We start from the raw sequence: 9,305 nt of genomic DNA on the forward strand, positions 1-9,305 counted from the left end.
CTATTCTGTATCCATAAAGGAATGCATAATGCATGTATTACACATTGTCAGTGGCAGAACAAGGCAAAATTTGGACTAGGATGCCACTGTCAGCTGATAGTACAGCAAAAGAAACTTCTTCTGTACACATGAGCCCACTTTTCCTTCAAGCTTCTCTTCCTCAGTCGTTTGAGGAAAGGCCCCTTTTCTTCTGGTCTTGTTATTTTTATAAGAGAGAAAGTTATCAATCACTGAGAACACTTTCTGTGTCACAGTGTGCTCTGTAGCCCTAAACCAGCCCTACAACATCTTTAAGTGACTGGTCTCTTACAGCTCTGAGCTACAACTTGCTCTTTCCACTGTTGCTACCTTTCCCCAGCATTCTTAGGGCTTTTACTGCCTAGAGGCAGTTGTTTTCAGACTTGAAGTTTGGCTGTCAGTCCCAAATGCTTGTACCTTAGATGAGTCACAGAGGACAGGAAATGTACAACCATATCAGGCAAAGTTTACCCTGGGGTTGGATGACATACAGACCTGTCCTCACATGGACGAAGGGCTGCTATTTGAGACATTCTAACCCTAGTTCTGAGTCTAATTTGCTGAATTGATCTCAGGCCAACAATTTTAACTTTGTGCCTCTGCTTTTACCTTTTCTGAGACCTGCCTAAAGTGCGAAGAATAGATAAGTTATAGAACTCACTTACTAATTAGCAATACCTACAACATTAAGATATACCTCTTTGCAAAACATGTATTTTATACAATAAAGAGGACTTGCTAACCACACCACAAAAGTGGTTTTTATATTACCCATATAGGTCCTCTTGTTTGTTAGCTGGTTTCTTTCATTAGGAACCAGCCTTGACCTGCTGTTCTCTACACTGCACTTCTTATCACTGAACTTCCAACTCATATTCTAATCAAGTTCATTATAATAAAGATGTTCATTGGGAAAAAAACCCAAACCAACTACCATTTAAGTTGCCAAATCACAGAGTCATAGAATAGTTGGGTTGGAAAGGACCTAAAGATCATCAAGTTCCAACCCCCCTGCCGTGGGCAGGAACACCTCACACTAAACCATGTCACCCAAGACTCCATCCAACCTGGCCTTGAACATTGCCGGGGATGGAGCATTCACAACATCCTTGGGCAGCCTGTACCAGTGCTTCGCCACCCTTACAGTAAAGAATTTCTTCCTTATATCCAATCTAAACTTCCCCTGTTTAACCCATTACCCCTTGTCCTTTCACTACAGTCCCTAAAGAAGAGTGCCTCCCCTGCATTCTTATAGGCCCCCTTCAGATACTGGAAGGCTGCTATGAGGTGTCCATGCAGTCTTCTCTTCTCCAGGCTGAACAGCACAAACAGTCTCAGCCTCTCTTTATACGGGAGGTGCTCCAGCCCCCTGATGACCTTCTTGGCCCTCCTCTGGACTTGCTCCAACGGTTTCATGTCCTTTTTATGGTGAGAACACCAGAACTGTACACAATACTCCCAAGTGAAGTCTTATGAGAGCAGAGTAGAGGGGCAGGATCACCTCCTTCGACCTGCTGGTCACACTTCTCTTGATGCAGCCCAGGACATGGTTGGCCCTCTGGGCTGCGAGCACATACTGCCGGCTCATGTTAAGTCTCCCATCAACCAACACCCCCAAGTCCCTCTCCACAGTTCCGCTCTGAATCTCTTCTCTGCCCAACCTGTAGCTGTGCCTGGGACTGCTCTGACACAGATGTAGGACCTTGCATGGTTAAACTTCCATTAGATTGGCATCAGCCCACCTCACAAGCGTGTCGAGGTCCCTCTGGATGGCATCCCTTCCCTCCAGCGTATCAACCCAACCACACAGCTTGGTGTCATCAGCAAACTTGCTGAGGGTGCACTCAATCCCACTGCCCATGTCACCGACAAAGATGTTGAACAAGACCGGTCCCAACACCGATCCCTGAGGGACACCACTCGTTACTGGTCTCCAGCCGGACATTGAGCCATTGACCACAACTCTTTGCGTGCGGCCATCCAGCCAGTTCTTTATTCACAGAGTGGTCCACCTATCAAATTGATGTCTCTCCAATTTAGAGACAAGGATGTCGTGTGGGACAGTGTTGAATGCTTTGTACAAGTCCAGGTAGATAGCGTCAACTGCTCTACCCCTGTCCATCAGTTCCATAGCCCCATCATAGAAGGCCATCAAATTGGCCAGACAGGATTTCCCCTTAGTGAAGCCATGCTGGCTGTCACCAACCACCTTGTTGTTTTTCATGTGCCTTAGAATGCCTTCCAGGAGCATCTGCTCCAAGATTTTGCCAGGCACGGAGGTGCGACTGGCTGGTCTGTAGTTCCCCAGGTCATCCATTTTCCCCTTCTTGAAAATGGGGGTTATATTTCCCTTTTTCCAGTCGTCGGGAACTTCACCTGACTGTCATGATTTTTCAAATATGATGGCCAGTGGCTTAGCAGCTTCATTTGCCAGCTCCTTCAGGACCCATGGATGGATTTCGTCAGGTCCCATGGACTTGTGCACGTTCAGGTTCTTAAGATGGTCTTGAACCAAATCCTCTCCTACAGTGGGCCTAAGGTCTTAATTCTCACAGTCCTTGCGTCTGTCTTCCAAGACTGGGGTGGTGTGATCAGAGCATTTGTGAGTGAAGACTGAGGCAAAGAAATCATTAAGAACCTCAGCCTTCTCCAAACCCAGGGTAGCCAGCTCTCCTGATAGCTTCCAGTGCTGAACTGAGCAAAAAACAACATAGAGGGAGTCAGAGCTCTCAAACAGAAGCAACTGCTGCTATAGCTTAGGGAAGAGAGAAATTCTTAGAAAAGAAACATTATAAATCTTTATTATTTTGTCTACACAAACTTTACCAAATACTGCTCCAATGCAGTTAAAAGCATTTCCTGTTAACTACATGTATGCTCAATATTCAGTCTATTTAACAGATTTTTGTTTTTTATGGTGTAGTCTCAGGCTGATTCCAACAATTCTTCCTAGGGAAAAAAAGTAAACACAATGTGAGATTGGGCACATTTGGCATGCAGCTGTTTTCAGTAACATCCTCTAGAGCCCTGAGACTGGTACAAAGCTACAAGGGCCACCTTCCTCCTTCATCCTTCTGGAACAAAGTCAAACCCTGAAACCTGCAAATGTAATTTTTAAACAGCCTACCTACAAGAGAGGCTCTTCGCCTGTTTAAGCAAGACTTCAGATCCTAATTGCAAGTTGGTAGGAATACCCACACTTTCTAGCTGGTGGCAATCGGTAGAAAGTTTTGTAGTAATAACTCTTGCACATGTCTGTCCATTATACAACAGTTTAAGATAGTAAGCCAATAATAGAAAGATGAGATTTAGTAATTTTATGTTGAAAAACAAAGGTTGAAAAACCTGTTATTGGATACATTACTCATAGTGGATTGCACATACATTATCTTACTGGCATCCAACAGGTTCATATAAAAAGAATGCCCACTTACTCTTCAGCCTTGCAGAAATCCCCAGTGGCTATGGTGCTGAAAGTCTGTTCGTTTTCTGTTGACAGCACTGATAAAGCATTAAGCGTGTCTGCATTTTTCAATTTGCTCAAGGAAATTTTCACATTTCAGTACATGAAACATTCTGATTCTAGTATTTTCAAGAGAACTGGGTCAAACATAAAGGAATTTTATCACTTCATTGAAGATTTCTGTTACATTCTTTCCTGCAAGAAAACCAACAGTGATGGTGTGGAACTTCTACATCACTCAGCGGTTTTACATGAACATATGCATGCTCATGCAAAATACTGAACCATCTTTCATTTTAATCTTTAATTAATCAGTTTAATTTTTCCCCAAAAGTTACTTGAGTAATTTCTCATCAGGAAATAGCATGTATTTTTTAAATAACTCCAGAATAAACATTCTTGTAGCTGCTGAGAAACCAGTTTCTGAGTACCCGTCTTAAGCATGGACAAGTATTGGATCACAAACTTGTTTCGGAACTTGACTCGGCTCAGTTTGCACAGCTTGGCTTAAGAGCTTGTCATGTTGTCTCTGTGAGTGGCTGCCAAATAATCAGTGTGCTTTCCCAGAGCTGCAATCAGTTTTTGAAAGTCACTACTGCAAACACCACACAACTGTACAATCTATACTTCTGTAAAAGTTAGCAAGGTATTACCCATTTCTAGCACAGTGAAAAAAATAATTAAAAAGGCAACAGAATTATCACTCAAAAACTTGAATAATCCAAAAAGCTCGGTATATGGGTGCCAAATACCACTTCTGTTCCTCTCAAAACTTCTGCATGATTTTTATCTCTTCTCATTTTTCTTGAATAATGTTTATAGTTCTTCCCTGGAAATATCACTGTGCAGCACTGTGTCTCAGAACCGTCCTCTTTGCTTGTCTCTGGGAGAGCCAGATGCATCAGTGAAACAATGAAAACATGAATGCAAAATATACTTTCAATTTTTCCTTTTCTTCTTTTATTTTTTTTTTTTTTTTTTTTTTTTTGCTTCCTGGAATGTAGCTCCTGCATAATAAGGTTTAAATGAGAATTTATAGCTGCACAAGACATGCGAGCGGGACATCTTTTAGTGGTTCTGTACCCCATTCAATCTACCCTTCATCACTGCTGTACTTTCTTATGTTTGAGTAACTAGTCTTTCCAGTCATAAAAACCAGCTGCTGCTAAGGAAACTTCCAGCATTTTTTGTTTCACTCATACTTCACAAAGTATCCAACAGGAACGCCACTTTCTAGCATGTAGTGTAATAGTGTGACAGTTTATAATTTAAAAAACAATCAGTCATTTCTTCAGTTTGACTTGAAATTTAGGTTTGCACTCTGAATTTCACCCTAGATTTAGTCACTATTATATTAGAGCAGGCTATCTAATAATTTACTCAATATGGTTTACACTGCTTGAAATGCAGGTAAGTAATCATAATGATTTCTCAGCACTGGATCATTCTTACATCTTTACATTTCTTACATTTCCAATTCTTACATTTCCAATACTGACAGAGAAGTTTCTGGCTTCAAAGACTTGGATTACTTGTCATGCTCTTGGGCATATAGGTTACACAAACCACACTTTAAACACAGAAGAAATCTTGGATAATACACAATTTTTATTAATGCCTTATTTGTAGCATTGAATTTCATGCTGACTTGAGCTATTCAACTTTTCAATAGCGCTGGCTTTTCTAAGACTTTACAGTGAAACAGCATCTTGCATTTAAGATTCTAAGACTTCAAGTTCCACCAGTCTTTGAATATTTTGCTTCCTTGTATTCTGAACTGCTCCACAGTATCACCACGAAAAATCAAACATGGAGAAGCACAGACTCCCCTTTTAATAAGCCAATAACACCAAACTTTAGAGTTTCTACTTTGCTTTTGTTGATGAAAACATAGCTATCAGGCCGATCTCACTCTCAGTGTTTCAAATCTGATTTCTGCTCTGAAGTCATTCTGCAAAACTTCTTTTTCAACAGAAAGTCTGCTTCATGATAAGGCAAGACACCTGCACAAGAAATTATTGCCACTCACCTCATGAAGGCCACTGCAGGACAGCTGGGCAATCAATACTTTTTAACTCTTTCCTATGCATCTTTCTCATGCTCAGAGGCTTTCACCACACAGGACTGCCTCTGAGCTTCTGAACTTCCAGCAAAACACATCAAAACTGTAAAAAACATTCATAGCATTAAGAATTCTGGTAGGAACAGCCCCACAATCCCCAAGATAAGGGCCACCACTGCTAGCAATATTAAAATGCACTTTATGCTTTTTAATAATAATAATAATTAATTTTATTAATAATAATAATAATAAATTTTTTTAATGCTTTAAAAAGTGCATCGAGGAAAGACTTTGCTCTATGTACAGCAAAAGAGTAGAATACACTGTTATCCAATACTGAATAGTTCTATAGGGGAATTCTCTTTATACATTCTTGACAGCAGATACAAACAATAAAAAGGAAAATGTACAAAGGCAAACACAATTTTTCCCCGTTAAAGAAGATTTTTATCTTTCCTGTAGTGGAGTATTCTGAAGCTATAGCTATCTTTTTGCAACAGAGAACTCAGAGGCCACTGCAGGAGAAATGTTGTGTACTGATGTTATGTACTAATTACTTGCAGCACAGACATAAGAAGTTATCATGATGGATAGGACAGTTAAACAATGCTAGAAGTGGCTGCTATCATTTTAGTTTTTCTTCTTTCAGTCAATTTCTTCATATTAAAATACAGAAGCATAAAATCTACTATGTAACTGCTCAACCACACAATTTCCACTGACATTTTTTTCTGTTCTTGCAAAAACAGGAAGGAGAGGTTAAATAACCAGCTCCTTAAACAGTCTGAGCAAGAATTCCTGTTTGCCTTTTTTTGACATCGCATTCATTCTGGACAGGAATGAATGGACAACACAAAGGCATAAAAGTAAGTACTACGACTGATCATCTCTGGAAAATTTAATTACCTGCATATGATAAAATTAGTTCCTTCGTAGGCAAATACTTAAAAATAGACAAACGTTTTATACAGAGTAAACATTTGATAAGAAAAGCTAAGCATGCCATGCTCTTGGGACATCTTGTGATCATGTTGGTGCTTGCTCAGGTTATCGATGGACTTCCCCTGTTTTTGTCTGAAAGAAAAGGTGGAACACTTTCACTTGGAAGAGTGACTGAGACACACTAACAGAACAAGGAGCCCAATGAGAAACAGATGAAACAACTGGCTAATTTCAAAGAACAGACAGCAGATTCTATGCCACTCCACCCTGCACACTTTTTAAGGTTCAGAGCCACCCTATTATGAGTTCTAGTGGCCTGCTACTGCTACAGGAACCAGTAATTATGCAGAAACCCATCATCTCAGAAAGGCAGGCACAGTACATCAGTCCCACTCACACTTTTCGCATTACTGAAGTATTCCTTTAAAGTGGGTCGTCCTTCTATGTACAGTTACCATGCATTTAAGACCATTAATGTGTAGATGAGGCCCATAGTGACATGATTTAGTGATGGACTTGGCAGTTGGACTTGATGGTCTTAAAGGTCTTTTCCAACTGTGTTGATTCTATGATCCTATGCACTGCTGGCTGCACAGCAAAATCATGCACAAAAGATTTTGACACAAACTGTCTATATAAAAGAACTAGAAAGCTTACTTTCCAAAAGCTGAGCTTTTGGCAAGTCCACCCAAAAAGTTGTGAGAAACCTATAAAGGAACCTTCAAACCCAGAAGCTCTAGCAAATGGTCTCTGATTCACTTAACGCTTTTCTTCATGGAAACAAGACAATGTGGGGTGAAGGAAAGGCTGTTTTCATGCTAAAGCAGCATGGCCATAACCTCACAGCCTCGTTCTCCAACCCCGTGCCTGCTGCACCTCACACAGCAGGGACAGCAGACTGAGGCTTTTGGGAGGGCTGCCACCTCTATGGGCTCCATCCACTCTGGGCCTCCACAGCGCCCGGCCTACCTCTCCAGTGAGCACCAACCCGGCCGGCCGTCGCTAAGCTCAGAGTGGTAGCCGTCGTAGTCTCATTGCCAGTGGGTGCTGGCCCCACTGCTCCAACCGCCACACAACCGCCATGCAACTATGCAACTGCCACCTCGCCATGTGCAGGGAAAGAGACCAGCTGCCCGCTCTGCTCCCTGCATGCCTCACGAGGGCTGAACCAACATCTTGCAGGCAGGAGGGATGAGGCCACCGTGCAAAAACCTCCCCCCAGCCCTGCAGTGCATCTGACCGTCTTGCACTGATGCGAGGCTACAGCTTTTATCCTTTCAGCATGCTGATCCCTTGCAGGCGCATCCAGCCAGAGCAAGGCAGAGACACCTGGAGCAGCACGGCACGGACAGGGAGCCTGTGAAGAGCACAGGGGTATTGTGCGGGAAGCTAAGGAGCAGGTCAGGAAAGCTAAGGCCCAGTTAGGATTAAATCTGGCAAAGGATGTGAAAGATAACAGGAAAGGCTTCTATAGATGTATAGCAAACAAAAGACACGCTAGGGATAATATGGGCCCTCTCAAGAAGCTAACAGGAGAATGGGCTACCCTGGGTTTGGAGAAGGCTGAGGTTCACAGCCTCAGTCTTTACTGGCAAATGCTGTGACCACACTGCCCAAGTCTTTGAAGGCAGATGCAGGGACTGTGAGAATGAAGACCTCAGACCTGATCCTATCCTCCAGACTGGGCGGAGTCTTGGGTGACATGTTCTAGTATGAGGCATCTCTGCCTGTGGCAAGGGAGTTGGAACTAGATGACCTTAAGGTATTTTCCAACCCAAACTATTCTGTAATTCTATGTGTCCACCTGCACAAATGTGGTGATGGAGGCATTCCACACCACCGCACCACCTGCACATGCGCAGTGCAGCTGCCTGGCAGTTGGATGCCAGAGGAGCACGGCTGAGGGACTCAATCCCCAGAGTGCTACTGGCAGAGGTGTGGCCAGGGCGGGGAGGCAGCGATGGGTGGCTGCCTCATAGAATGCTTCAGATTGGAAGGGACCTTAAGATCCTCTAGTTCCAACCCCCCTGCCATGGGCAGGGACACCTCATACTAAACCATGTCACCCAAGGCTCTGTCCAGCCTGGCCTTGAACACTGCCAGGGATGGAGCATTCACACCTTCCTTGGGCAAACCATTCCAGTGCCTCACCACCCTAACAGTAAAGAACTTCTTCTACAGTAAAGATTTTTTCCTTCCCTTAAACAGGGGAGATTTAGGTTAGATATAAGAAAGTTTGAACCCATTACCCTTTGTCCTATCGCTACAGTCCTGGATGAAGAGTCCCTGTCTGTCATCCTTCTAGGCCCCATTCAGATACTGGAAGGCTGCTATGAGGTTTTCACGTAGCCTTCTCTTCTCCAGGCTCAACAGCCCAAACTTTCTCAGCCTATCTTTGTATGGGAGGTGCTCCAGTCCCCTGATCATCCTCGTGGCCCTCCTCTGGACTTGCTCCAACAGCTCCATGTCCTTCTTAGGCTGGGGACATCAGAACTGTACACAGTACTCCAAGTGAAGTCTCATGACAGCACAGTAGAGGGGCAGGATCACCTCCTTCGACCTGCTGGTCACGCTCCTCTTGATGCAGCCCAGGATACGGTTGGTTTCTGTGCTGCGAGCGCACACTGATGCCAGCTCATGTTAAGTTTCTCATTGACCAACACCCCCCAGTACTTCTCCACAGGGCTGCTCCAAATCTCTTCTCTGCCCAACCTGTAGCTGTACCTGGGATTGCCCCAACGCAGGTGTAGGATCTTGCACTTGGCTTGGTTGAACTTCGTGAGGTTGGAATTGGTCCACCTCACAAGTGTGTCAAGGTCC

This window comes from Psittacula echo, assembly GCF_963264785.1.
Source record: "Psittacula echo genome assembly, chromosome: Z".
Lineage (NCBI taxonomy): Eukaryota > Metazoa > Chordata > Aves > Psittaciformes > Psittacidae > Psittacula > Psittacula echo.